Here is a 27,258-nt window from a genome sequence, read left to right on the forward strand (position 1 = left end):
CGTTCCGGGACCCGCCGCCGAAGTGCCCCGAAGACCCGCGGCGGGGGCCCCCCCCACCGCCGAATTACCGCCGAAGCGGGACCCGCCGCCAAAGTACAGCCCGGTCTTCAGCGGTAATTCGGCGGCGGGGGGGCACCGCGGGTCTTCGGGGCACTTCGGCGGCGGGTCCCAGAACGGAAGGGTCCCCCGCCGCCGAATTACCGCCGAAGACCAGGCTGCACTTCGGCAGCAGGTCCCGCTCCGTCTTCGGCGGTAATTCGCTAGCGGGGGGTCCTTCCGCCCCGGAGCGGACAGACCCCCCGCCGGCGAAGACTGGGAACGAAGACGCTCCTGCGCCCGGCCCCGCAAGAGTTTTCCGGGCCCCCCAGAGCGAGTGAGGGACCCCGCTCCAGGGCCCCCGAAAAACTCTCGTGGGGGCCCCTGTGGGGCTCGGGGCCTGGGGCAAATTGCCCCTCTTGCCCCCCCCTCTGGGCGGCCCTGCTTCCTACCTACCCCTTCTGAGGCACAAGTAGCCCTGGAAAACAAGTGAGGGGGCAGAGAGACTGCAACTGTGTCTGGCGGGCCAGATTTTTAAGTGCTCAGCACCCCGCAGTTCCCACTGTGACACTTGTAGTTAAATTTTCAAAAGACTCAACATCTAGCGTACACCCAACATGCAGAACTCTTCGGAAAATCTCACCATCAATTTAGTTGTCTAAATGAGAGAGGGGCTGTAGATGTGTTCACCCACAAAAGGGCTAGGCAGGATCTGGTCCTGCAGAAAGACTTGGGGAAGCCAGCCAAATGCAGAAAGATCAAATTGCCCTGGTATACATTGAAATACTGAGCTGCACAGTGTGCATAAATTCCAGCTTTTTATAAATAACATAGACTCAATAATGATTTCCTAGAAATAATTAAATTAATTAATTGTGCCTAGAACCACTTATTCTCTACTTCCAAAGGTTAATGGATAGAAATTCCATTTATTCATTTACATTCAAATACTAAAATAACTCTTCTTTATGAATCTGGCCTTAGACTGGGAAGGGCCTTAATTACAGCATGCTACAGCTGGGCAAAGGCAATGCTGTATGCAAATATTTGCCTTATCTGCTACCACATCTCTGTGTGCCATTTAATGCATGAAAAGGCTGCTAACATGGGCAAAAATCTTTTGCCCATAATATTTGAAGTTCACAAACGTGGTTCTAGGATTGGGTTTTTATTGCTGACGTCTGTCACAGACTCAGTTCAGAGTCTGGCTTAGCACAGAGGTCAGCACTGAAAATTTCTGTTACCTCTCTCTGGGATAAAGATGTCAAAAAAGTAGTAGTTAAAAATGTGTGTTGTTGTTTGTTTGTTTTTTTAAATGCTGTGTGGAAGCTGGTTTGGGGGAAAGCTTCCTGCATTTGCTGCTAGATTGGCTGCGGAATCTGTGGGATTTTCTTTCTCTCCTTTAGATACTTTGGCAGCATCCAGCCCTGGCACTTTACAAAGATAAAATAGTCACAAACAAGTTCTTGGTGACCATTCGGTTTGGGGGTGGGGGACCAAAGCGAAATCCCACTCGAGGCCAGGATTTAGACAAACACACAGAAAGCAAACTAATCACTTAAACCTGTAGGTACTGGCACTGACTTCACTTAGCATTGACAATGCTGAGCACCTCATTGGAGGTAGCTCAACATCTTTCAAGATGGGGTCTAATCTAGTGTAAATCTCCTACAGACACAAAATACATGGACCTGCCCATTGTTCAAAGGTGGAAAGAATAATACGTGAGTATGTATCAAGAACTAGAAATACTAGTGAATAAACACAACTATGACATAGTTGGCAGCACAGAGACTTGGTGGGATAATACACATGACTGGAATAGTCATACAGAATTATTCCATTCAGTTGTATTATCCCATCAAGTCTCTGCGATGCCAACTATGTCATAGTGCAGCTTGCTCAAGAAGAGCAGGCAGGGAAAAAAGGACGGGGGCGTTGCCTTGTATATCAAAGCTGTACACACTTGCACTGAGGTTGGAAATAGGAGACTGAGTTGTTGAAAGTCTCTGATAAAAGGGATAAAAAACCAAGGGTGATGTCACAGTATGGGCCTACTACAGACCACCTAACCAGGAAGAAGGGATGGATGAGCTAACAAAATCATCCAAAGCAGTGGTGATGGGGGCCTGCAGCTTCCCAGACATCTATTGGGAAAATAATACAGCATGACACACATGATCCAAGAAGTTTTTGGAATAGATTAGAGACAATTTTTTATTTTAGAAGGTGAAGAAAGCAACTAGGGGAGAGGCTGTTCTAGATTTGACTTTAACAAAATGGGAGGAACTGATGAGAATTTGAAAGTGGAAGGCAGCTTGGGTGAAAGTGGTTATGAAATGATAGAGTTCATGATTCTGAAGAATGGCAGGAGAGAAAACAGCAGAATAAACATAATGGATTTCAAGAGAGTAGACTTTACAAAACTCAGAGGTGGAAGGTAAGATCCAATGGGAAGCAAGTCTAAGGGGAAAAAGCAGTTCTGAGAGAATTGGCAGTTTTTCAAAGAGATATTATTATGGACATGAAAGCAAACTATCCCACTGTGTAGGAAAGATAGGAAGTATGGCAAGGGACCATCATGGCTTATTCAGGAGATCTTCAATCATCTGAAACTCAAAAAAGAGTCTTATAAAAAGTGGCACTAGGTCAAATTACAAAAGATGAATATTAAAAGAACACCACAAGCACGTGGGGACAAAATTTGAAAGGCCAAGGTGCAAAATGAGAATAAACTAGCTGGAGTCATAAAGGGTAACAACAAATATATACAAACAAATATATTAGAAGCAAGAGGAAGACCAAAGACAGGGTAGGGCCATTATTCAATCTGGAGGGGCAATAATGGAAAATGTGGAAATGGCAGACGTGCACAGTAACTCTTTTGTTTCAGCTTTTACCAAGAATGCTCAAAGGGCTAACTGAGGAGATATCTGAGCCATTAGCCATTTTCAAAAAACTCATGGAAGACGGGAGAGGTTCCAGAGAACTGGAAGAGAGCAAATATAGTGCCAATCTATAAAAAAGGAAATAAGAACAACCTGGGGAATTAGACCAGTGAGCTTTCAGTACCCAGAAAGTTAATGCAGCAAATAAACAATCAACTTGCAAGCACCTAGATGATGATAAGGTGGTAAGTAACAGTCAGCATGGATTTGTCAAGAACAAATCATGTCAGACCAACCTAATAGCTTCCTTTGACAGGGTAACAAGTCTTGTGGATAATGACACCTATAGGTGGGTTCATAACTGGTTGGAAAACCATTCCCAGAGAGTAGTTATCAATGGTTCACAGTCAAGCTGGAAGGGCATATTAAATACAGTCCCACAGGGATCAGTCCTGTTCAATATCTTCATAAATGATTTAGATCAGGTGTACCCAACCTACGACCTATGGGCCGTAAACAGCCCACCAGAGCATTTCTTAAGGCCCGCAGTCTACTTCAATACAATATACTAACGGCCAGTTCATTAGCACTTTATCATTGTGTTTACATCAGTTTACACTAGTGTGTAAATATACAATAGTGTACATAGCTTGTTTCTGTCTAAGTTCAGCTTTTTGTATGTATTTAAAGTCACCTATATTGATTTATATTTTAAATCTTATTAAAATAGGTAGAATCTGTTTGGTTCACAGAAGTTTGTGCTTATGTTTATGTGGCCCTCCTGTATAGCAAGGTTGGGCACCACTGATTTAGATAATGGCATAGAGAATACACTTATAAAATTTGTGGACAATACCAAGCTGGGAGAGGTTGCCAGTGCTTTGGAGGATAGGATTAAAATTCAAAATGATCAAGACAAACTGGAGAAATGGTCTGAAATAAATAGGATGAAGCTCAATAAGGACAAATGCAAAGTACTCCACTTAGGAAGGAACAATCAGTTGCACACATAAAAATGGGAAATGACTGCTTAGGAAGGAGTACTGCGGAGAGGGATCTGGGAGTCTTAGTGAATCACAAGCTAAACATGAGTCAACAGTAAGACACTTGTAAAAAAGGCGAACATCATTCTGAGATGTATTAGCAGAAGTATTGTAAGCAAGACATGAAGAAGTAATTCTTCCACTCTATTCCATTTTGATAAAGCCTCAGTTGGAATATTGTGTCCAGTTCTGGGAGCCACATTTCAGGAAAGATGTGGACAAACTCAAATATCCAGAGGAGAGCAACAAAAACGATAAAAGATCTAGAAAAAATGACCTATGAGGAAATATTTGAAAAAAATGAGTGTGTTTAGTCTGGAGAACAGAAGAGTGAGTTGGGAACATAAGTCTAGCAGTTCCTACCATTTTGGTAGCTTTTTTGACTACTGCTGCACATTGAGAGAAATGTTTTCAGAGAACTATCCACAACAACTCCAAGATCTCTTTCCTGAGTGATAATAGAAAGCTTGGACCTCATTATTTTGTATGTATGGTAACTCCTTGCTTAATGTTGTAGTTATGTTCCTGAAAAATGCGACTTTAAGTGAAACGATGTTAAGCAAATCCAATTTCCCCATAAGAATTAATGTAAATGGGAGGAGGGGTTAGGTTCCAGGGAAATTTTTTTCACCAGACAAAAGACTATGTATATATACACACACCCAGTATAAGTTTTAAACAAACAGTTTAATACTGTACACAGCAATGATGATTGTGAAACTTGGTTGAAGTGGTGAAGTCAGTCATTTCCTAGGGAATGCCTTACTGCAAAATGATGAACTAGAACAGCTGAACCCTCAAGGGTTAACACATTGTTGTTAATGTAGCCTCACGCTATACAAGGCAGCACAAATGGAGGGAGGAGAGACAGCATGGCAGACCGAGACATACACCTTGTGTGTGAGAGAGAGGTGCGCATTGCCCCTTTAAGTATGCTGACCCCACTCTAAGTACATTGCCTTTTTAAGTAGATCAGCAAGTTGAGACAGCTGCTTCTGCCAGCATGCTCCCTCCGTCCTGACCCCTGTCTCCGCCCACCCCACTCTTTGGAGATGGGGTAAGCGGAGGGCAGGAGTACAGGGAACGGGGACACCCTGACAGCCCCCCTCTACACACACACACACACACACACACACACACGCACACACACACACACCCTCGTACAGCAAGCAGGAGGCTCCTGGGAGCAGCTCCAAGGTAGAGGGCAGGAGCAGAACACAGCAGGGGGGGAGGGACAGCTGAACTGCCTGGCAACTGATAGCCTGCTGGGCGGCTGCCACACAGGGAACTTAGGGGAGTGGAGAGCTGATCAGGAGTGCCAGTCCACCCTGGCTCCAAGACCCCACCAGCTAGCTCCAATGGGCTGCTCTTTCTGCAAGCAGTAGACAAAGTAGGCAGCTGCCAAACAACGTAATAAGAAAGCACTGTGCAACTTTAAATGAGCATGTTCCCTAACTGATCAGCAATGTAACAACGTTAACCGGGATGACTTTTTAAGTGAGGAGTTACTGTATTGTTGGGATTATGCCTTCCAGTGTGCACTACTTTGCATTTATCGACACTGAATTCAATCTGCCATTTTGTTGCCCAGTTATCCAGTTTTAGGACATCCCTTTGCAAGTCTCCATGGTCAGCTTTGGATTTAACTAGCTTGAGTAATTTTGTATCGTTTGCAACATTTGCCACCTCACTGTTTACTCCTATTTCCAGATAGTTTATGAATATGTTGAACAGCACAGGTCCCAATACAGACTCTTGGGGGGGCCCCACCATTTTCCATTGTGAAAACCAACCATTTATTCCTATTCTTAATTTCCTATCTTTTAACCAGTTACTGATCCATAAGAGGACCTTCACTCTTATCCCATGACAGCTTACTTTGCTTAAGAGCCTTTGATGAGGGACCTTGTCAAAGACCTTCTGAAAGTGCAAGTGATATTCTGGATCACTCTTGCCCACATGCTTGTTTACACCCTCATATAATTCGAACAGATTAGTAAAGCATGATTTTCCTATAGAAAAGCCATGTTAATTCTTCCCCAACATATCACACTCATCGATGTGTCTGATAATTCTGTTCTTTACCATTGTTTCAACCAGTTTGCCTGGTACTTAAGGTAGGTTTACCGACCTGTAATTTCCAGGATTGCCTCTGGAGCCTTTTTTGAAAATTGGCGTTACATTAGCTACCTTCTAGTCATCTGGTACAGAGGCTGATTTAAGCACTAGTTTAGCAGTTATGCAATTTCATATGTGAGTTCCTTCAGAACTCTTGGTGAATAACATCTGGTCCTGGTCACTTGTTACTGTTTAATTTATCAATTTGTTCCACCTCTATTGACATCTCCCCTAAAAAGAATGGCTCAGGTATTGGAATCTCTCACATCCTCTGCAGTAAAGACTGATGCTAAGAATTCATTTAGCTTCTCCACAACAGCCTCTTCTTCCTTGAGTGCTCCTTTAGCACCTTGATCGTCCAGTGGCCTCACTGATTGTTTGGCAGGCTTTCTGCTTCTGATATACTCACATGTTTGCTGTTAGTTTTAGGCTTTTTGCTAGTTACTCTTCAAATTTGTTGGCCTGCCTAATTATAATTTTACACTATTAGGGATGATTGTAGTGTTGAAAGAAAAATTTAAATATTCTCCATGGAAGTGGCATACTCTACACTGAGGAGCAAATCTACTCCAGATTCATCCAATATCAGCATCCTGCTTATAATAGCATTCAAACTCATTTAGAGGCAAGATTAACACAATAAGATATTTAATGATTAGAAAGTGACATTCTACTCCATATTTAAGGACTTACCTACTGTATATCAATATTGGTGTTAGCAGAGACAGAAAAAATAAACTTTTAGCTGTTTTTAAAGGTGAAAAGTAGCCATCAGCCATGAATTCTCTTAGAAGACTATTGCACAGCTATCAGGCTTCACTCCGAGTACATTTTAAGGGGTTTTGCCATAGCTACGGTTTCTTCAGTATTCCACCCACTTATATATTGAAAAGACTCATGCCAGAAGCCTTATTGTTTCCAGAATGTTAGGAACTAATAGGAAAGGGATAGGTAAGACAAAAATATCATAATGCCACTATATAAATTCATGGTGCACCCATATCTTGAAAACTGCATGCAGTTCTGGTCATTCTTTCTCAAAAAAGATATATTAGAATTGGAAAAAATATGGAGAAGGGCAGCAAAAATGATTAGAGGTATGGAACAGCTTCCATCTGAAGAGAAACTAAAAATAATTGGACTGTTCAGTTAAGAAAAGACATGATTATGAGGAGATATGATAGAGGTCTACAAAATCATGAATGGTGTGGAGAAAGTGACTAGGAAGTGTTATTTACCCCTTCACATAACACACAAACCAGGGGTCACCCAGTGAAATTAATAGGCTGCAGTTTTAAAACAAACATAAGGAAGTAGTTCACACAATGCACAGTCAACCTGTGGAACTTGTTGCCAGGAGATGTTGTGAAGGCCATAACTATAACTGGGTTAAAAAAAGAATTAGACAAGTTCATAGAGGATAGATCCATCAATGGCTATTAGACAGGGTGGCAAGGATGCACCCCCATGCTCTGGGTGTCTCTAAGCCTCTGAATGACAGAAACTGGGAGTGGATGATAAGATGGATCACTTGAATATTGCCCTTTCCTGTTCATTCCCTCTGAAGCATCTGGCCCCAGCCACTGATGGAAGACTGGATATTGGGCTACATTGACCATTGGTGGACCATTGTATGGCCATCTTACATACTGTAAGTTAGTTTAGATAATTTGAAAACAGCAAGCAATAGGTACATAGGAAAGCAGCACTGAGTATGTTTTATGAGTAGCATTCAGTGGAAGAAAGCAGAGTTCAAATTAGCATAATTTTGATCTGGAGAAGAGTTTTTGAGGAATCTGGCAATGAAGATTAAAGATCCCACAACACTTCTATTAAAAAGTTAGCAGTTTTCCCTGGTGGCTTTGGCCAAAACCACCTTCCTTCACTGTGCAGTGGTCTGTTCATAGGTTAACAAAACTATTTCCTAACTCTCTTTTATTTAGCACTTTTCATCCCTATATTTCAAAGTGACGTACAAAGGAGGTAAGTATCATTAGCTGGCTGCTATGCCAAACCCAAAGGAGGATGGATGTGTTTCAGTAGATTTGTATACTATGTTATGTACACCAGCCCTTAAAGGGTCTTTAAGAAAAAGATTTACATAAAGGGAAATATTTATTTCTATTATTCTCCCTTTTGCACCTCTTGGAAGATGATTTTGCATGTTGCTTATAGAACATTTGTAAGTAAGTGGCAAAGATCTTGGTGTAATGATTTCATGATCTCTAATAATGTTTCTAAGATTCATATCAGGGAAAAAGATCAGATACATTAGGGACTCTTACTCTCCAGACACTGGTAGGGAAATATTGTAAGCAGAGGCTGATGTTAACAATTTCTTGTGTGAGTGGGAGCAAAGGTGGGAGTGTAGACACATAACTCACTGCACCATGCCAACACCAAGTCTCTTTTGATCGCTTCATAGGCCGAGTGAGTCACTGATTGAATGTGACATTCATTATTTTCATAGTGGCATCTTGTTATCCTGCAGATGGTCTACCTTAGAAATTGCCTTTCACTGTAGCTTCCAGATGGTAACTTGTCCTTATTCAGAGCTTTGGTAAACCTGGGTTTTAAGAGTCCCAACTTCTTCTGAGATTGCTTGCTTACAGTTCTTAAATGCTCTCCAGCCATCACCCTTTAGCTACAGCCTCTGAGTGATGGAACATTATCAGAACAATTCCTCATGAAAGTTGCATCCTCTGCTTTGATATTTTTGTGGTTGCACTGAACTACAAATCTATGTGGAGGCTGTAATCCTCCATTCTGAGCCTCTAGAACTTCTGTTAATATGTTACAGCTGCCAATGGTGACAGTGTAAACAGAACTGCTGTGGATCTCTGTCAAACAGAGCCAGGGGAAATCCTTCACTCTTAGCTGCTATTTACACTCATTTGGTCAAAACTGAATAGCATTCTTCTTGGGTTTCTCCCAAGAGAAAATGCAATAGTCTATTCCACTCCTTAGTATGGTATGAGGCTGATTGTGTGGTACAGAGTCAGAAGTATATTCAGTTATGGTCCAGGCAATGGTGAGGTTGGGGTGAGAGCCTAGTCTATTCCACAAGCCACGGATACTTCTAAAATTTCAGACAAGCACTTGCTCTGTGCTATCCTTCTCAGTCCTCCAAACCTGGAATCAGTGTTTAGTGATTGCCAGGTTGGATCAGACCTGGGGCCCATCTCGTCCAATATCCTGTTTCTGACAGCGGCCAGCATGAGAGTCTTCAAAGTAAGATGCAAGAACCCCACCATAGGCAGATGTGGGATCATCTGTCCTCCAATAAGTTCTCGTCTTGACCCCTAATAGTTAGAAATTGGCTTAAGCCTTGAAGCATGAGGTTTCTATCCCTTCCAAAATATTTTTCATTAAATATTTAAACCCTAGATATTCTTGTTATGCATATAAATATCTAGTCCTTCTTGGAATCAAAGTTCTTGGCCTCAGCAACATCCTGTGGCAGTGTTCCACCGTTAAGTGTTGAGTGAAAAAGTATTTATTTTTATTCTTTTTTGTTTGCCACATTTCGATCTCATTGAAAGTCCCCTTGGTGACCTGTCCTGATGCTAACCCAAGGGGGCTGAGAAGGTTTCTGATGAGATGAGAGAATATGGCTTGAAGCCATCATAGAGGGTAGAGGCTGGGAGCTTCAAGAAGTGTGGCTTCAGGAATTTAAAAGTTGAACTCAATAGCATAAGTGCTGAATGCTTGTTTAATGTCATCAGCATCATTGCTATAATAATGAAATGTAGATGGAATGAAATGTAGGTTCCCCTCTCCTGTGGAGAGGACCTCTGGCTGTCTGGGTTGGTTATCTGGTTATGTGTGTGATGCACGTCCGTTACCTTGATTTCCATGGGGCTCCGTCTGGGTGCAAAGTCTCCCCACGGGAAGCTTGGTGCAGAATTGAAGCCTAGAAAAGCCAGAACCCGGCTGAGTTCCTCAGGCTGATTTCTTGTGGATTCTGATTTGGGATATAATCTTTGAATATATGGTCTGCTTCACTGAGGCACATGTTTTGTATAGGCTGATATCCTGTCCAAACAGTGAGCAAAGCATAATGCTTCAAAGGAAACCATAAATGTTGTCCAGAGCCCATTGTGTCCCCATATCTTTTCTCTTCTCCAGCTCACTAGTGACTTCAGTTTTCTTTATTAAGGACAATACTTCCATGTGTGTTTTTTGCACCAGGCAGAACTCACTGATTGATCTAATGAATCTCATGATATATTTGTAGCTTCTTGTCTGTACACTCCCAGCCAACATACAAACATGCACTGAGTTTTTGTGTGTTGAGTAGCCCCAGGTCAGCAACTCTGACCCTAGCAACCTACTTGTTACATCACTGCAGTACTCTGGTCTCCACCAGCCTTGGTTACTACTGGCCCAGTGACCCCAGACGTGTCTGCCTGAAATGTCCAGTCCTCTCCTGGACCATTCAGAGAAGTAATAAGGTTCCTTTGCACCTTTAAAGAGTCACAAACACATTACAGCTTATTACTCTAATGGGTAAATACAGCCTTCCCTTCAAGCACAGCATTCAGTTGGTTTATTAACAAAAGGACATAGGTTAAGTGATACCAAGTAGAAGGAAAACAGTTAGGGTTACAAACAAAAGAAAAAATACGCTTTCTAATGGTGAAGACCTACCTTCAGCAGCTTGCAACCTTTTGTTCAAGGTAGTTTTCTCACCAGTCTTCTATTCCCAAAGGCCTCAACCCGCCTAGCTGAAGGAAACATCTTTCTCAGCCTGCAAGAGCTCTGGGCCTTTGTATCCGTCGAGTGATGGAGGCCAACATGGTTTCTTTTCTTTCCTTATATCTCCCAAACTTACTATTTTGTCTCCAGAGTCGAGGTGACTTCATGCTGTTCTTTCCTTCCCGTGGACTCACCATCCCCCTGCAGGTTCGTGTGTAAATGGCGCTTCTATTGCTTTTGGTCACACCTTACTTAATTTTACTGGAGATGGGTAGATAGCTGCCTTCCCTCCTGTATGGGAGAGAACCTGTTTCTCTTCCTTTGTTTGGTAACAGACTCTAAAGCACAGTATCAGTGAGTATTCATAATTCCTCATATAGTGTTAATACCTACATTTGACAGTGATATGAAATGCCAGTGGGTTATTAGCTTTCATAAAAGACTTTACTTGACACACTTTTTATAATACAGTAACATTGTCTTCAAGCAGTTGATTCAATTGCTTATCATTTGAGGTTCAGACCCCCATAAAAGGCTATTTTCCCCCAGTCACTAGGTTGATGGCTTTACCTTTTATGTAAATGTACCTTCATTGTCTCTGCCTGAGAATCAGGCTGGTCAGACAAACAAATACATGTTCCTTTGTTTAGGGTAGACTGGGTTTAGGCATTGCTTGCCAAACACATTTTAAGACTGTAGTTCTAACATATAGCCATAACTCTCTGTACAATCCCTGGACATACATTACCCAAGAATATTAATGACCAGCCAATTATTAGTTTTCCAATGATGTCTGATATGCCACCTTTTGAATCTATATCATGACAACAGTGTTTGGTGTAGTAAGTATGTCAGGCTTGACAAGTTGCTGACACAGAGAAGTGAACCCTCAGTGGTTCCTTTCTGTCACAGACACACACTAATCCAAAGCTGCATTGCACAACACGCGATCTCACTGATACCAAATGAATTCCATTGGGATGCAAGTTGGTGCCAAATTTGGCCCCATATCTTCCAGTGGGAAAAGTTACCACTCCAAAGGGTGGCATGGGAGGGGAAAAACCCCCAAGGCCTGTATATTCTCAGTGGACCATAACTACTGGACCTCTGTTGATTTAGAGGCCCTTTTGGGCATCATGAATCCCTGTTTAGCTCTGACAGGCATTGATGTATGGAGCTCTTCAGGAATAAAAAAGATGTATCTCAATGAGTTTGTCCCTTACCTTTCTAGCACAGAAAAAGAAGAGATTTTTTTCTCTGTCTCACGCACACATGCAAATGGATTCTATAAACCTGCCCATGTTATATTTATAAATACAAATGGACTCAGTGAAGAGCTGCTCTTAGCTGTTTTAAAACACTGAAGTTTCCTGTAATTTAAAGGATTAAAAAGACCAATACATATAATCTCATGGGTGTTACATGATAAGATATAAATGTACCATATAAAATGTGTGAGATCCCTAGGTGAGAATATATTCAGTGCTTAAACCAACACCTATGCCTAACAGCATGCAGATATCTTCAGATTATCACAGTTTTTAATGATGGGTGCTTTGTGCAAATGTGTACAGACAAGTAGCAATTAAGACACTTCTGTGCTGCTCTGCAAGAGCTGTTTAACATACGGACACTCTGACTCAAAACAGGTTCCACTTGATTACTGAGTGTTTTGCTGTATCCTTGGAAATAAAATCTTGAGAGTTTTTTTTCTTCCAGAATATCTTTAGCAAAAGGAGTGTTCATTTGACCATCTCTGAATGGCTAATCGGAAAAGTGACTAAATTTGTGAAAACAAATTTGCATGTTTAGGGCCTGATCTAAAGTCAACTGCAGTCAATGGCCATTGTTTCATTAACTTCAATGGGGTTTGGATCAGGTTCTTATAGCAGTGACTCCTAATCAACACCACTTTAAGCTGGTTAATTGCATTTCCAGTATGGATCAGATTGAGTCACTTGCTTCATATTAGATGCCCAATGCAGCCATATGGCCCCAAAACACTTATGTTTGGAGAGAACCATATTACCAACTTTAATGGCAGCAAAACTTTAACAAATATTTTAGATTACTGAAGCATCTCTCTGACGTTATGGGCCAGATCCTCAAATGGGTGTAAATCTGTGTTGCTTTATTGACTGCACTGGAGCCAGATCAGTTTACACCAACAGGGAGTCTGGGCTGCTGTAATAAGATCACTGATCGAAGAACTATTATTATTTAAACGCTAATGTTACAGAAGGGAGAAGGGATTTCAAGGATTACATATTGTATATATCCAGCACCCTCCTCCCCCACCAGGCTTCCATGAGCTAAAGGTAAGGTAGGAATTTGATTTGTATGTGGCTGGGATTCTGAGAAGGAAGTTGCTTAGAAAGAACCCATGGAGTGAATGCTGGGAGAGGGTGTCTAGGACGCAAGACAGGTGTGAAGATCCTGTTTGACTGGCAAAATCAGTGTAATAATTCTATGTGGCTTTTAGGAGAAGACCACAACAGAGAGAGAGAGAGAGAGAGAGAGGTCTGGCAAGGCAGGGGTAGGTCGTTGAGAGGGAGGCTTGCTTATCTTATGATGTTATCAAATTACTTGCTTTCCCATTGTAGTTCATTCCAAGTTGGCACTGTTACACGTAATCTTCCAAGTTCGTTTGCACAGAGTGTGAGCAAATGTTTAGTCTTGGGAAGATGTGCCATGTTGTTAGTTTTGACATGCAAAGTTCTGTGTAGAAGCAGTGATCCTTGGGGAGGGAGCTATGTGACAGCTGGAGAATTTGCTCTCTGCCTAGGTCTCTGATCAGTGTCAGTTCTTGAGCGGGAGTTGCTCTCTGGGAATTGGGCACTGGTGTTAGGCTGAGATTCCTAGAAGAAGGGATTGCTCAGATGCTATCTGGCCAGCTATGTTCCAGGACTGAGGTATGTGTGTAAATAAAACAAGTTACAAACAAAATATACCCAGACTCTATATCATGAATTTCTCCTCCTATGGGAAGTTGACTTGGAAAGCCCTAGACATCAGCCTCTCTCCTCTGCAGAGCAGTAGCAGGTGTCAGAACGGGACACTGGTACCAGAATAAGGGGCAATGATACATTTATTTCTATTTGGAAGAGCCAATGAATGCCCAAGGTTTAAAATTTCTAGAAATGAATGTGAAAGCTTGCCTTCTGTAAATGTCTGTGCCTTCTGTAAATGCCTGTGCCTGAGATTTAAAGGGAGAAATAAAGGATGATTTTAACTGAAAACAGTTTTAATAGCTAGACTAAACCAAATTAAAATACCTAAAATGTGCAATCTCAGCATGATACAAAGAGAAACCCACATATCTTTGCATTGTTTAAATGGTGACTAGTGGATCAAGGGAGACTTAAAACCTTGTAGGGAATTTTTTTACAACCCCAGGGATTGTGAATATTTTTCTGATTTTGCTGGTTTAAAATTAAAAAAAAGACCATTCTGGTCAGGAAATAATGACTAATGTGTATGTTCTCAGAAGATGGCACTTCCTGGTTTAAATTTAATAAATAGGCATAAATGGGTAAAAGTAAGCCACATAATTCTCTTCTGTTGCAGTGATCATCCCAGAGTGTAATGAATGTCTTTCCTTCCCTGGTGTTTTCCAAATTTGGTTCACACAACTGAGTTACTATGGGGTTGTTTCTTCATCTAAATGCTTTAAAGATTGACCTTTCTAAAGAAGTTTAAGAATTCCGCCCACTTCCTGAAAATGTCTTCTCTCAAGGACGCCAAAGTACTTTCAAATAAAACAGTATGTGGAAAGCCCTTAAACGCTGTGATGCTGAGGAGGAGGAGGTTTGCCTCAAGGTGATGGTGGTGGTTCGTCACTCTTATAGCACCTGAAAACATGGTAAGCACTTTGCACAACTTATAGTAGATATAGGGCAAATGAAAAACAAAGGGGTTGGAGAAGAGAGGCCAAGGGTTATAATAACAAAAGCTGAAATAACCGTCAGACTATCCTTCCCATCTAGTTAAGGTACTGGACTCGGACTCAAGACATCCAAGTTCATTTCCAACCTTTGTCAAAGACTTCCTGTGTGATGTTGGCCAAGTCCTTTAAACTATCTGTACCTCAGTTCCCTATCATTTACATGGGAACAATACTATTTCCTTTGTCCATCTTATCTATTTAGATTGTAAACTTTTCCAGGCAGGGACTGTCTCTTATTGTGTGTCTGTAGAGTGCCTAGCTTAGCTGGGAGCTCAAGGCACTACTGTAGTACAAACTAACATGATAATTGTGGTTGCTGAGACAGTTAAGCACTCATCTTGATTTGACTTAATCTGACATTTTTCCTCTCTTGTCTCTCTCACACATGGGTATGACACAGTGTAACTTGTCCAAGTTGGCTCATGGGCCCTACCAAATTCACGATCCATTTTGTTCAATTTTATGGTTAGAGGATTTAAAAAATTGTAAACGTCATGATTTCAGCTATTTAAATCTGAAATTTCAGTTGTAACTGTAGGGGTTTTAACCCAAAAAGGAGTTTGGGAGGGAGTCACAAGGTTATTGTATGGGATGTTGTGGTACTGCTACCCTTACTTCTGCACTGTTGCCTGCAGCGCTGGGCCCTCAGCCGCCACTCTCCACCTGCCCAGCTCTGAAGGCAGCACAGAAGTAGGGGTGGCCATACCACGATCCACCTAAAATAACTTTGTGACCCTGTTGCAGCTCCCTTTTGGGTGAGGACCCCCAATTTGAGAAACACTGGTCTCCCCAGTGAAATCTGTATAGTATAGGGTAAAAGCACACAAAAGACCAGATTTCACAGTTCATGACGCATTTTTCATGGCCATGAATTTGGTAGGGCCCTACCCATGGGGATAGTTTCCATCACAGATGGGCACAGACCCTTTATCAAGGACAAAGAGAACAGATTATGTAGTGAGTTTAGGATTTGATGACTATTCAAACCACATTTGATTTGTATGTGAATCCAGCTGCTCTGGAACTGTTCAGATTCTGACCTTCCCCAAATATATTTGTCTCAGTCACCTGTGAGCACTAACTGGTTGGTTTAAATGTCAATGGTGTAAACATCTCAACCAGTTTCCTGTGAAGCCTACACTTTGGGCACTGGGGCAGAAAGTGTGAGTGAAAGTTTCCCTGTGACTCAAAGTAACCTTGTTAAAACTAATTCTAAACTGTCTAAAGCCAACATATCTCAAAGAATGCTATATCTGGCTCTTCTGCGGCTACTCCAAGTAAGTGCCTAGAAACTGAACATCTGGAAGCTTAGAAAAGCACCATGGGAAGCGTTAACTGGGAACACTGCATAGTCCGATTTGAACCAGTTGCAAACCAAACCAGCAGGGGCAAAGATGGGGGCGGGGGGCTGTGTGTGTGCCCAGAGAAGTCCATGGAGTGGACTGAGCTGGAGTTGGTGTAATTTATATTGTTGAGAAAATGACAATTGATAAGCAGATAACTTGTATGAAATCAGACTTCTTTGGAGGAAAAACAAATCCTCTCCTACCTCCTATTTGTTAGTGACTGTTTCCACAGCAATCCATTATGAGGTGATAACAGGAGGATTATGACTTGCTGGTTAATGGGCATACCCCTACAAGGTGTGTGGTTCTCTGTGTGCCTCAGAGATCTGCTCTGTCTGGACTCCCTCTTCTCCGTTTGTAGGAGACTAAATGAGTTCGGCCAGTAGATCCATGATAAAAAGGACGAATGGCCATTTTTCCCGTGTGGAGGGGAAATATGTTGGTCATTAGGACTACTGTGACCTTAAGGGAGAATGATTGACTGAAACAGAAGACTTTAGAATAAGGGAGCCTCCATCCCATATGCTAGGCTAGGGAAATATCTGCATGAATCTCCAGTTTCCTTCTCAGTACATATTGGGCTTCAAATAAGTATCATCTTAGTTTTGGGAATGGGGAGTGCTGGACTCAAGCCTGTGTAATTGTGTCTAATTGAGGAGCACAGGTATTGCCAGACTGGCTCAGACTCAAGGTCCACCTAGTCCAATATTCTGTCTCTGACAGTGGCCAACACCAGATGCTACAAAGGAAGGTGTAAGAACCCCATAGTAGGCAGATGGAGAATAATGTGCCCCTCCTCCCCATAATGGGTCTCCTTCCAATTCTACTAGAGATTGGTTTACACCCTAAAGCATAAGATTTAATATCCTTGCCACAAAATTTGTTATCATTAGTTATGATCGCTCAGGATGTTCTGGATACCCATATAAATATCCAGTCCCTTTCTGAATTTTATTAAGTTCTTGGTCTCTATTTCCTATGACAGTGAGTTCCACAGTTTAATTATACTTTGTGTGGGGAAAAAGTATTTCCTTGTATTGGTTTTCAGTTTCCCACCATTTAATTTCATTGACTGTTCCCTTGAGTTTTTTGTGTTATGAGATGAGAAGCTCCTGATCTATCTTCTCTCTTGTTCATTATTTTATATACTTTTATCATGTCTCCTCTTATTCGTACCCGTTGTAAGATAAACAATCCTGGTCTTTTCAATCTCTCTTTATATGAGACCTTTTCCTGCCCTTGATCATTCTTGTTACTGATCTAAATGGTGTTCAAATAAAGGAAACATCTATTTTGAGACAGAGTTATGCACACAGTATTCCAGATGAGGCTTTACACAACACTATAATATTCTTTGTATTATTCACCATTCCAATTCTTATGCATCCCAACATTTTGTTTGCTTCTTTGGCTGCAACTGATCTTTGAGCAGAGGATTTTATTGATCTTTCTACAGTGATTCCCAGGTCCCTTTCTTGGGTTGATACAGTTAATTTAGAAAGGTCTAAATTAGTAAGGTCTAACAGTAGTTTAATTTTTTCCCTCCAAAATGCATTATTTTGCATTTACCAACACTGAATTTCATTTGCCATCATGTTGCCCATTAACCTACCTTGTTTAGGTCTCTCTGAAGTTCCTCAGTCCTCTCTAGCCCTGACTAGCCTAAATAACTTCTTCATCTGAAAATTTTTCTACCTCACTGTTCATTCCCATTTCCAGATCATTAATAAATATTACAGCTACAGGACCTACTAAGGAACTTGAAGGAACCCTGCTGGTAACATTTTATTATGACAGAAACTTACCATTTAATTCTACTCTTGGATTTTGGTCTCCTAGCCAGATTTTGATTCATGACAATACTTTGCCTCCGTGACTATTAGCTTCTTTAATAGCCTCTTGTGTGGGATATTGTCTTTGTGAACAGTCACCCTGAGCCAAATCTGTGGTGTTACTCCACTGGAATTAGTGGAGTTACATCAGATATACACTTGGCCTGTTCACTTTTAATTTTAAATGGTCAAGTGTCTTCTCAAATATTTAAGAACAAAGTGCTATCTCATACTATCACTGTCTGAGAGAAATAGATTGGGGTGTTTTTCCTCCTTGGAAGGAAACTTCCTGGAGCAAAAATATTTTTCCTATGGAAAGATAAACACATACGGAATGTCTATCAGCTGACACTAATGTATTATAATATAATCAAAAAAAGATATTTGGAGAAAATAGACTAAAACATAAATATTTTGGCAGTAAGAGCTTTTTGCCTGGGAAATCTTGTAGCTAACGATTTATCTAAAGGGCTGTCCATGGGATATGAACCCCTGTTCCCACACCTGGGGCAATCTTAGATTACAATGAAAAATAGATTTATATTTTTCCTAACGGGTCTTGAAATCATAAAACAAACTGACACCTTTGATCGATTTGAAATGTTCCCCACTTATAAGCTGAAACACCCTGTTGGAATATCAGCAGCCACAAACATGCAAGATAGCTGCAACTGCAATGACTTTTGGAGGACCAATTGACTTCAGAAGGGGTGATTTGACTGGTATGGTCTTGTAGGTCTAGGAATAAATAGAGTTTATCTAAGGATAAAAGGAAAGAGATATTTTGTGGGGGTGGGGTGGCTCACAGGTGGAGTATTTCTGCCTACATTTTTGAAGGCCTCAGTGTAGTCCTTTTAAACCAATCTATTAGAGGTGTTTCTGTGGCCTCTATTACCAGAGCATCTGAGCACCGCACAGTCTTTTAAGGTATTTATTCTCACAACCCCCTGTTAGGAAGGGCAGAGCTCTTATCCTCATTGTACAGTTGGAGAATGGAGGCACAAGGAACCAAAATCATTTGCTCAGGGTCACACAAGGAGTCTGGGGAAAAGCAGGGAATTGAATCCATGTTTTTCAGGTCCCAGGCTAGTGCCCTAACTACTGCCCGTCCTTCCTTTCCTAACTCAGGGTGAAACTTGGGCATACATTGGATTTTAACTGGTGCACAAGACTTGTTGGTCTGAAGCACAGAGTAAGCTGCGTTCATTTCTGGGAGTCACTGGGAACTAGCCCAAACCATTTGTAGGAATACTGGACATGCTGTTTTCAGTTCCCGTTTATTTCTCCATGTGCCTCTGTTAAACAAGAGAATATGTAAAACACAGAGTTTGGAATCTTGGCTATTATTTCCCTGTCCCCTATGTAATGACACCCAGAAAGCCCCATATCTAATAGAAGGAGCCTGATTTTTGTTGCCAATCTTATCTATCAACAGCTCCACATAATCTAACCAGCATCAGTAGCTTGTATGTTTCAGTCTCTGGGATTCTTTCCTTAATTCTTATTGAAATCTGGCTCTTCTCTCTCAATTTGTTAAGGTAAAAGAGAAAATTATTTAGGTATCCATAGGATTAGATAGTGGGGGTAGGGGAGAGGAAATAGGAATATCCTATACCTTTTTCTGTTATTCACTCAATTAAAACTTCCTTAAGTCAGTTCTGCTTACCCTTCCATTTATATTGATTGTTAGGAATTAAAAAAAAAGATGATCATTTCAGAGAACAGCTGTTGGATAGAAGTGCTTGCATACAAGGCACATGTCATTTTTTGATTGGGAGAGAGAGCTGCATAAGACTGGGTTTATTTGGAGGTAACAGTTGTTATTTGTATTAGTTTTAGTAGTCTTCTATTACATGCTTGTGCTTTTCTTTTATAATATACTGTAAATGTACTATCCTTAACAGTGGTGTGTGTTCCTTCACCAGTGGTTGGAGGTGTTAATTTGTAATGTCAAAGTAATATTGCTATCTTACTGGAGATTATTCAATAAAAGCATTTTAAGAATGAGCTGTGTTCCCGGTGCCATTACGGACAAGGCCAAATCTTGCTCACTGTGATTGCACAAGTAGTTCCATTAAAACCAACCTGAGTGGTTGTGTGAATAAGATGATCTTTGGCTCATGCTGTTCACTTCAGCTGAACTTGAAGATATGTAACTAAAGCTTATGCTGCTCTGATAGAGAAATAGGAAGATTGTGGATGTTACATTATTTAAAAACATTTGGTAATTTTCTCCTTTCACAGTAATTATAAGATCTAAAGATAATTTTTAATGTCTCCATGTGACAAGATCCAATTACAATAAAAAGAATAAATCCAAGGCATAAGTTATTTATCTGCAGAAATCAACTATAAAAGTGAAATAGTCTTCATGCAGCTCCACCTGTTGGTTATAAAGCGTGTTCTTCTAAAGGCAATTATTTTGTTATTCCTCTGTCCTCATTTAAAATCCATTTTTAAAATAAATTGTTCATTCATTGATGTGCAAATGCCTTCTTAAACGGTGAAGTAGAGTCCAGTCTATGTAGTGGAATTCATGTATTGTTGATCATGACTTAAGGTAAACATTCAGATTTTCCTGTAGATCAGACTCAAACCAGTAAGTTAATTAAGAGGTTCTCTTTGTCCTATATGTAGAACTCAATCCTGTAGCCCTTACTCGTATGAGCAACTACATTGAAGTGGCCTTCAAGACCATATAAAATCACATATGACATCCAAGGTGTCCGTTGTTTAGCAGGAGTTCAGGGACTCTCTGTGTCTGTGCAAGAGTTGCAGTCAGGTGTAACAAGGTGGTCTGTCCCCTTCAAGGGCAGCAGATGGACTGAGGCCAGCCAGCCCTGTTTCAAGGCATGGTGGCCCCTTTAAGAACAGGCAATTCTGGGAAGGATCACCATGCCAGGACAGGAATTTGCGGGGAGAGTGCTGCCTCAGCCATGTGACTACCTGTTGAGGATGAGAAAGCAGCCATCTTGGCTCAGTCACGTGGAGCCTGGGCATCAGGAGAGACCTGCAGGAGCCTCTCCTATGGCTGAACCAGGACAGTGATGGCCTGGGGGAGTCTGCCAGGGTCCAAGCATAGCCCCAGAATGGAGGGCTCTGAGACCCTGCAGTGCTGCCTATTCTTGTGATTTCTCCCTCTGTCCCCCATGAGTAACCGGGTTTTGGCTGGGGCTGGAGCCAGTCCTGCAATGATTCAAAAAGCTCCAGCCCACTAGCAAATTTAAGCTCTGCCAGAGCGTAACCAGTCAAGTCTCCTGCAGGCATTGCCCCCTTCCCCTCCCCTCAGTAACCTGGCACCATTCCCACAAAAAGGGAGAAGGGAGCAGAAAGAGTCCAGCAGCTCTGGTCCCTCCTCCCTGCCTGTGAGCAACAGGGGGTGGATGGTTCCTCTGAGGGTGAACAAAACCCTGCCTCCCGCAGTCGAGCAGGGAGTGAGGGGATGTCTGCAGGCCCCCAGGCCTGGGAGACGGGAGTGAAGAACCCCAGGAGGAAATGGGAGCAGGGCTGAGGGGACAGCAGTGATTTGGAGGTTAAGGAACAGAATTAATTGCTGGACAGGGACAGGCAGAAGTGGGAGTCAGAGCTCCTGCCGGAGGGGCCAGAATCACTATACCCAATGCATATGGGACAGTTGGCAACACCAATTGTCACGCACTGGAGATGGGTATGGGGAGTACAAAAATCATAGACAAACCAAACCCACCCCACAACATAGCTTCTTATTTTTTTTTTTTTTAAATCTCATGACTTTGGCACCAAAGTCATGATTTTTCAGACTCTGACTCATGATTTGTGAACCTTTGGCATTGTCAGTACAGCCCTGCTCCATGCGGGGAGGAGTCTGAGCCCAGGGTCTGGGGCTAGTAACAGGCTTAGGGGAAGGTCCTTCCAGAGAGGCCAGGGGCGGGGTGGGAATAGCAGAGTTCCCTTGCTCAGAGGGAGAGCCAACACTGACAGGACCTGAAGCAGAAAGGATGTGAGCCTGAAAGGGCCAACTGTGTTTTCTGGGTGAGCACCTGAAAAATTAGACCTGAGGAAGGGAAATGTTATGTTTATTTTTAAAATTCCTGGACTGATGTGAGTGGATTGGAGTGGAGAGCCAGCCAAGAGGGAAACTGATTCAGGCAGTCTCCTGGACCATGCCAGAGGGTGGCATGCTCTGTGCCTGCACCCTGTGTTACCCAGCTTTGCTGCAGGCTTCTTGTATGACCTTGGGCAAATCATTTAATCTCTCTATGGCTCATTTTCCCCCTCTGTAAAACTGGAATAATGATACATCCCTTCCTCACAGGTTGTTGTGAGGATACATCCATAAATGCCTGGGAGGAGCTAAAATGATAGTGATGGGGCAGAATAAGTTCCCGGAGAAGAGTCTACAATGGCTGTCCTTTACTCTTGCCTGGCATTTCACCATTCAATATTGTCTACAGGCAATGGAGCTGTCACTAACAAATAAATAATATTATGCTTGGTATTGGCAATGCACTTTGCAAATTACAAGAATTGTTTAATTTCATTAAAAGTCTGGCTTTTGTGTGGAATTTGAGTGACAACAAAAGCATTTTGAGGCATAAAATGTCTCAAGTTTTGAAATTTGAAAATATAAAAGGACAGATTATGGGAGTGAAATATGCAAACTTCATGTTTCAGTGGGAATCCAGCCATTTTATGAAGAGTTGAATTTTATGGCTACAAAATGGAATAGAATAAGAAACATATTCACAGAGCACTCCAATGCTTATATAGACAGAAAAACACAGAGGCAGCCACTGCTTTTTCCCTAGAAAAGGATAATGAAACTGCTTTTAAAGATCTTACTTTGCTGGGTGTACGAATAACAAGAGGGAAGGAAAGTAAATAACAAAAAGTGGTGAGAATTAAATGGAGCAAGGCTGGCATTGGTGGAACAACTGTGGTAGATTTGCATCTTGTTACTGTCTGCATACCCACGCAAAAAGTACCTTGAGCTAAACACTTGATATTGGATCTCTGTTCTAAGAAAGATCTATCAACAATTTCCCAAGCACACTTAATTGCACAGAGTGTTTCTTCAGATACCCAGTGACCCAGGATTGCCTAGCCTGTTTTCATGGTCTCCTAGTCACAAATACACAATCTGTTTTATTTTCATCACATGTCCTTTAATCCTCAGTTTCCAAACATGGCAGGACATAGCACAGGTATACAGCAGGAGACGCCTTTCATTAAACTTCTCTCCTCCACCCAGCTCACCCCCTGAGCTCCCCCCTTACTTCCTCTTCCTCCCAATTATAGATCCTCCCCATTACCCTGAGCCAGTTAACTCATTAGCCCATCAAGTGTCAGTAACCCCACCCCCACCACAAATAGGTTTGTTGATTCTAATTAAACCTTTAGCCTTCTCTGTGCTCCAGCAATCTCAGTGAACAGGGTGCTACTGCCGAGCACTCTGTCACAGGGACCATGACATCAAAACCAAATTAATCCCACCAGTTTCTCAACTGTTTTTGCTGGCCATTTCTCCTCCACACGCACATAGTTAGTTGTCTTTAGCGTAGTGGCCCTTGGAATGACTCACTGTATATATTACATTTCTTGGTATTTTGTTACCAAGTAGATTTTACTGTAGAAGCAATAAACTCAGGGACAACTGGCAATTCCATGCACTATTACAGGAACTGTTTGTTATGGTATTGTGGCCACTACCCATAAGCATTTGAGTCTGATTCTCCTCTCAGCAGTTTTACACCAGTGTAATTCAATTGACTTCAGCATAGATTCATAGATTCTAGGACTGGAAGGGACCTCGAGAGGTCATCGAGTCCAGTCCCCTGCCCTCATGGCAGGACCAAATACTGTCTAGACCATCCCAGATAGACATTTATCTAACCTACTCTTAAACATCTCCAGAGATGGAGATTCCACAACCTCCCTAGGCAATTTGTTCCAGTGTTTAACCAGCATAACTACTCCGGATTTACCCCAATGTAAGTAAGAGGCGAATCAGACCCTCCGTGTTATGTCTGGCACCTGCTTACCTCCTTTGGTTTTCTGAAATAGAAAATTTGAATATTTGTGCCACACCAAGTACTTCAGCTGTCACTAGCTGCAAAACTTGTTAGAGTATGCACAGGAGTACATAGCCTGATTCCTGGATTTTGCTGGACCAATAAAACTTATTGTTGTACATGGCAAATGGCTTCCTCAGGGATTTCTTTACATCAGCTCTGAATACCACCCACAAGTTCTGATCATGGTTTTGTTAACCCAGTGGTAGCAATTCTCAACTCACTTATTTCTCACGCTTCCTTTCTATGCAGTAGAAAACACATTGTACTCAGTTCTGTCCACACACAGCTCCTAAGGACCATGTAGAGATTTGTACAACTGTATCTCAGGGTAGATGCCCACTCACTGAGCTCAGTTTGCAGCTACAAAAGGGACGGGATCCCCATTCTCTTCCAATTTTCTCCATTTCCCAGAGTCTTTATACAGAGTAACTGGTTATTTTTATAGCATCAATTTTTCCCATAAAACATGGCCCCTGTCCTATTTCCAGAGATCTGCTGGCGAGGTAGATGATGCTAGTCCACAAATATACTTTAGTATAGTAAGGCGCTACTATGAGTTGATAACGTCTGCAGACCAAAATAATCATGTTAATTTCATCTCTATTTAATAGTCAGGGAGAAAAAAAATCAAAGTCTGGCAAAAGAAAACACCCAAAAGCATCAGACAAAATCCCCCATCTTTATTTTGAAGAATAGAAAAATTTAAAGCAGGAATAAATGATTCATTCTAACCCCATACATTCAAAGCAGGAAAGGTTTAGATAATTAGCGACTTTTCTAAACATGACAGGTGTTGACAGCTTAGTCTTTTTTTTATTGCCTCAGTTTTCTTTGTATGCAGAGAGAGAACTTACACTACAGAAAGCGTTAATGTCTTCACACTTTCTTACATTTTTAACCACATAATTTATGTAAAACCATTACTAGATGAGTCATTGCTTTCACAAGGTTAGTGTGTCTGTTTATAGATCTGTGTGTGGTTGTAATTTCAATATTTGCATGAAAGGAAAAATAGATCTGCCTTGAGCTGGTGTTCGTGTTTATTCAGTATTACAGTCACTCTTAGGGGCACTAAGTGCTAGGTACTGTACAAACACAGACTAGGAGACAGATCCTGGCCCACTGAACTAACAATCTAAATAGACAAGACAGACAAAAGGTTACAGATGGAAAAATTAGTATCTCCATGTTATAGAGGGGGAAATTATTTTGCCTAGCAGTGAATTGTAGGGTCATATTATTCCGTATTTGGACAGGCACCAAGTAATCACAAAGTATTATGAATTTTGGCTTGAATAATTATAAGAGTATATTGCTCATTATCCTGATTCTTAAAATTTTCACACCAATAGCAAACAACCCATAGGCTTAAATGTATTTGGCCAGCTTGTTTGGCAAACGCTTCAGAATAATGAATGTTAAAAGAAATTTCCTTTGTGAAAGATTAAAGTACCAAATAAGGTGCTAATTTCCTAACAAACATTATTCACAATGAATAATTCAAACAGCTTTGATGTTTCCTAATTATATTGATCAATCTTATGTGTGGTGTGGAATGAAATATTTAGAGGAAATGCAGATATTTCATGAGTCTTCCTTTGTATCCTTTAACTAATTCAGTAATTTACAAATAATTTAATTTAATTCAACAGCATGATCTTCCTATATAAATCTTCCACCAGATTAGTGGTATCTGAAATCTACATAATCCTCCCTACTTCAGATCATTCAGCATTTTATCTACAAATGCTGTCTGATTTAGATACATGCAGTTTCCTAAAATAAGGGTACCTTACCCCATATTTCCAGCATCTCACTGCACAGTACACACTGGGCAATAAAAATTATCCATCTATAGTTTGTAAATTTTCCTCCCTAAGAACTGTGCCATGTAAATTAATTAGAGTAGGGCTGCTGCCTGGTTAACTGAGCACCTGATATACAGAAATTGTAATTTATGGGTTCTGCCTGTAGATAGTGGTGAACTGAACCATAATCAGTTTGCACAATTTTTTCCAATGGATGGGCTATAGGGAGAATGCCATTATTTGGAAAGCAATTTGCAAGCAACTACTTGTATATTTGCTGGCTTCTTTCTCCTTCCTCTATTTCTTGATTCTGCATCTTGCAGTAATTGCATAGACTTCAGTAAGGTAAAAAACTTTCTAACAATGTTCCCAAGGGTTTTTTTTAAATTCTGGGTCACATCCTTAGCTGGTGTCTGTTGGTATAGCTCTGAAGTTGATGGAGCTGTCAATTTATACCAGCTGAGGATTTGGAGCTCAGTGATTGAACTCTGCAATTTTTCTAGAATACTTTTTTTTTTAAAGCAAACCTCCAGGGTATTTTAACAGAGGCAAGTTGGCAGGTCAGGAGATCATTTAGTGGTATCTGCAAATTATTTTAAATGATGTATAATATACCCAAGATAAGTAATGCAGATCAATGAAAAAAGTGGTAAGAAATAACAATACTTTTCTGTGTGTGTGTGTTGGAAAGTAAATCCCAAATGACCTTTAAAAGCCATCAGCAAAAGGGGGTGGTAAGGGGAAGACGAGTAATGCAAGCACACAGCTTATTAAACTTTCCTCGTCCATTTTCTCTCACACTAAAGCTAAATGTTCACCAACTAATGTGATTCCATACAGGACTACTGAGTAGACTGTACGCTGTTGGAATTACTATTTATTTGCAGGAAGACTCAAAACACTAAGTATGTGGAACTTGAACTGCTTACTGCAGTTTTTCAATAGGACCAGGTGTTAGGAAGCTTTTATGTGGTGTGCACCTAGTCTAAATGTCTATACTTTCCTGCCTTATATGTACAGTTTCTCCCTCAGACAAAATATTCAGTTTCATCACAGGGTAGAATGAACAAACAAACATTTGGTGACAGTTTGTTCCTACTGTTCTCTTATAACCATTCAGAGCATGCTGAATGACTGAACACAGCACAATAAAACCAAACACAACCCAGGATGCCTTGTGAATGTTGAATGGTCCTCTGCTAATTCAGAGCTGGCTTGTGCTACCTGGCTTCAAGCTGAATAGTGCCTTCCTCTATAGAAGACCCACTGATATCACTGAGGCATGAGTTACTATACAATATAATAGTGCCTGATTCTGCCACTAAGCTGCTTTTTTTTCAGAGATTTTTCTCATCTGCTAGATGGAAGTATTAAAACAGTACTACTTTTGTAACATGCTGTGTTTGAGTTTGACTTTGATTTCACAGTGACATAAGTTAGGAGTAACTCCATTTAAGTCATTAGAGTGATACTGGTGTAAAATCGGTGTA

The 27,258-nt window shown here is 41.2% G+C and overlaps 1 protein-coding gene and 1 long non-coding RNA gene across 16 annotated transcripts in view; both read left to right on the forward strand.

Moving 5' to 3' along the window:
- The window catches only part of LOC120372399 (vesicle-associated membrane protein 2-like), an 87,060-nt gene that overhangs the window by 13,030 nt on the left and 46,772 nt on the right, over positions 1-27,258 (forward strand). The window contains exon 5 of one of the 15 annotated variants that reach the window (XR_005584947.1): positions 22,202-22,350. The exons of the other annotated variants lie outside the window; for them this stretch is intronic. The gene's annotated coding sequence lies outside the window, so the exon portion shown is untranslated. Of the gene's footprint in view, positions 1-22,201; positions 22,351-27,258 lie in introns of those variants that run through there. 15 annotated transcript variants of the gene reach the window in all.
- Positions 10,729-14,598, forward strand: LOC120372400. The gene is made up of 3 exons (XR_005584951.1): positions 10,729-10,764; positions 10,934-10,990; positions 14,520-14,598. It is a non-coding gene; the product is annotated as an uncharacterized LOC120372400 (long non-coding RNA).

The sequence above is a fragment of the Mauremys reevesii genome, linkage group 9, assembly GCF_016161935.1.
Source record: "Mauremys reevesii isolate NIE-2019 linkage group 9, ASM1616193v1, whole genome shotgun sequence".
Taxonomy (NCBI): domain Eukaryota; kingdom Metazoa; phylum Chordata; order Testudines; family Geoemydidae; genus Mauremys; species Mauremys reevesii.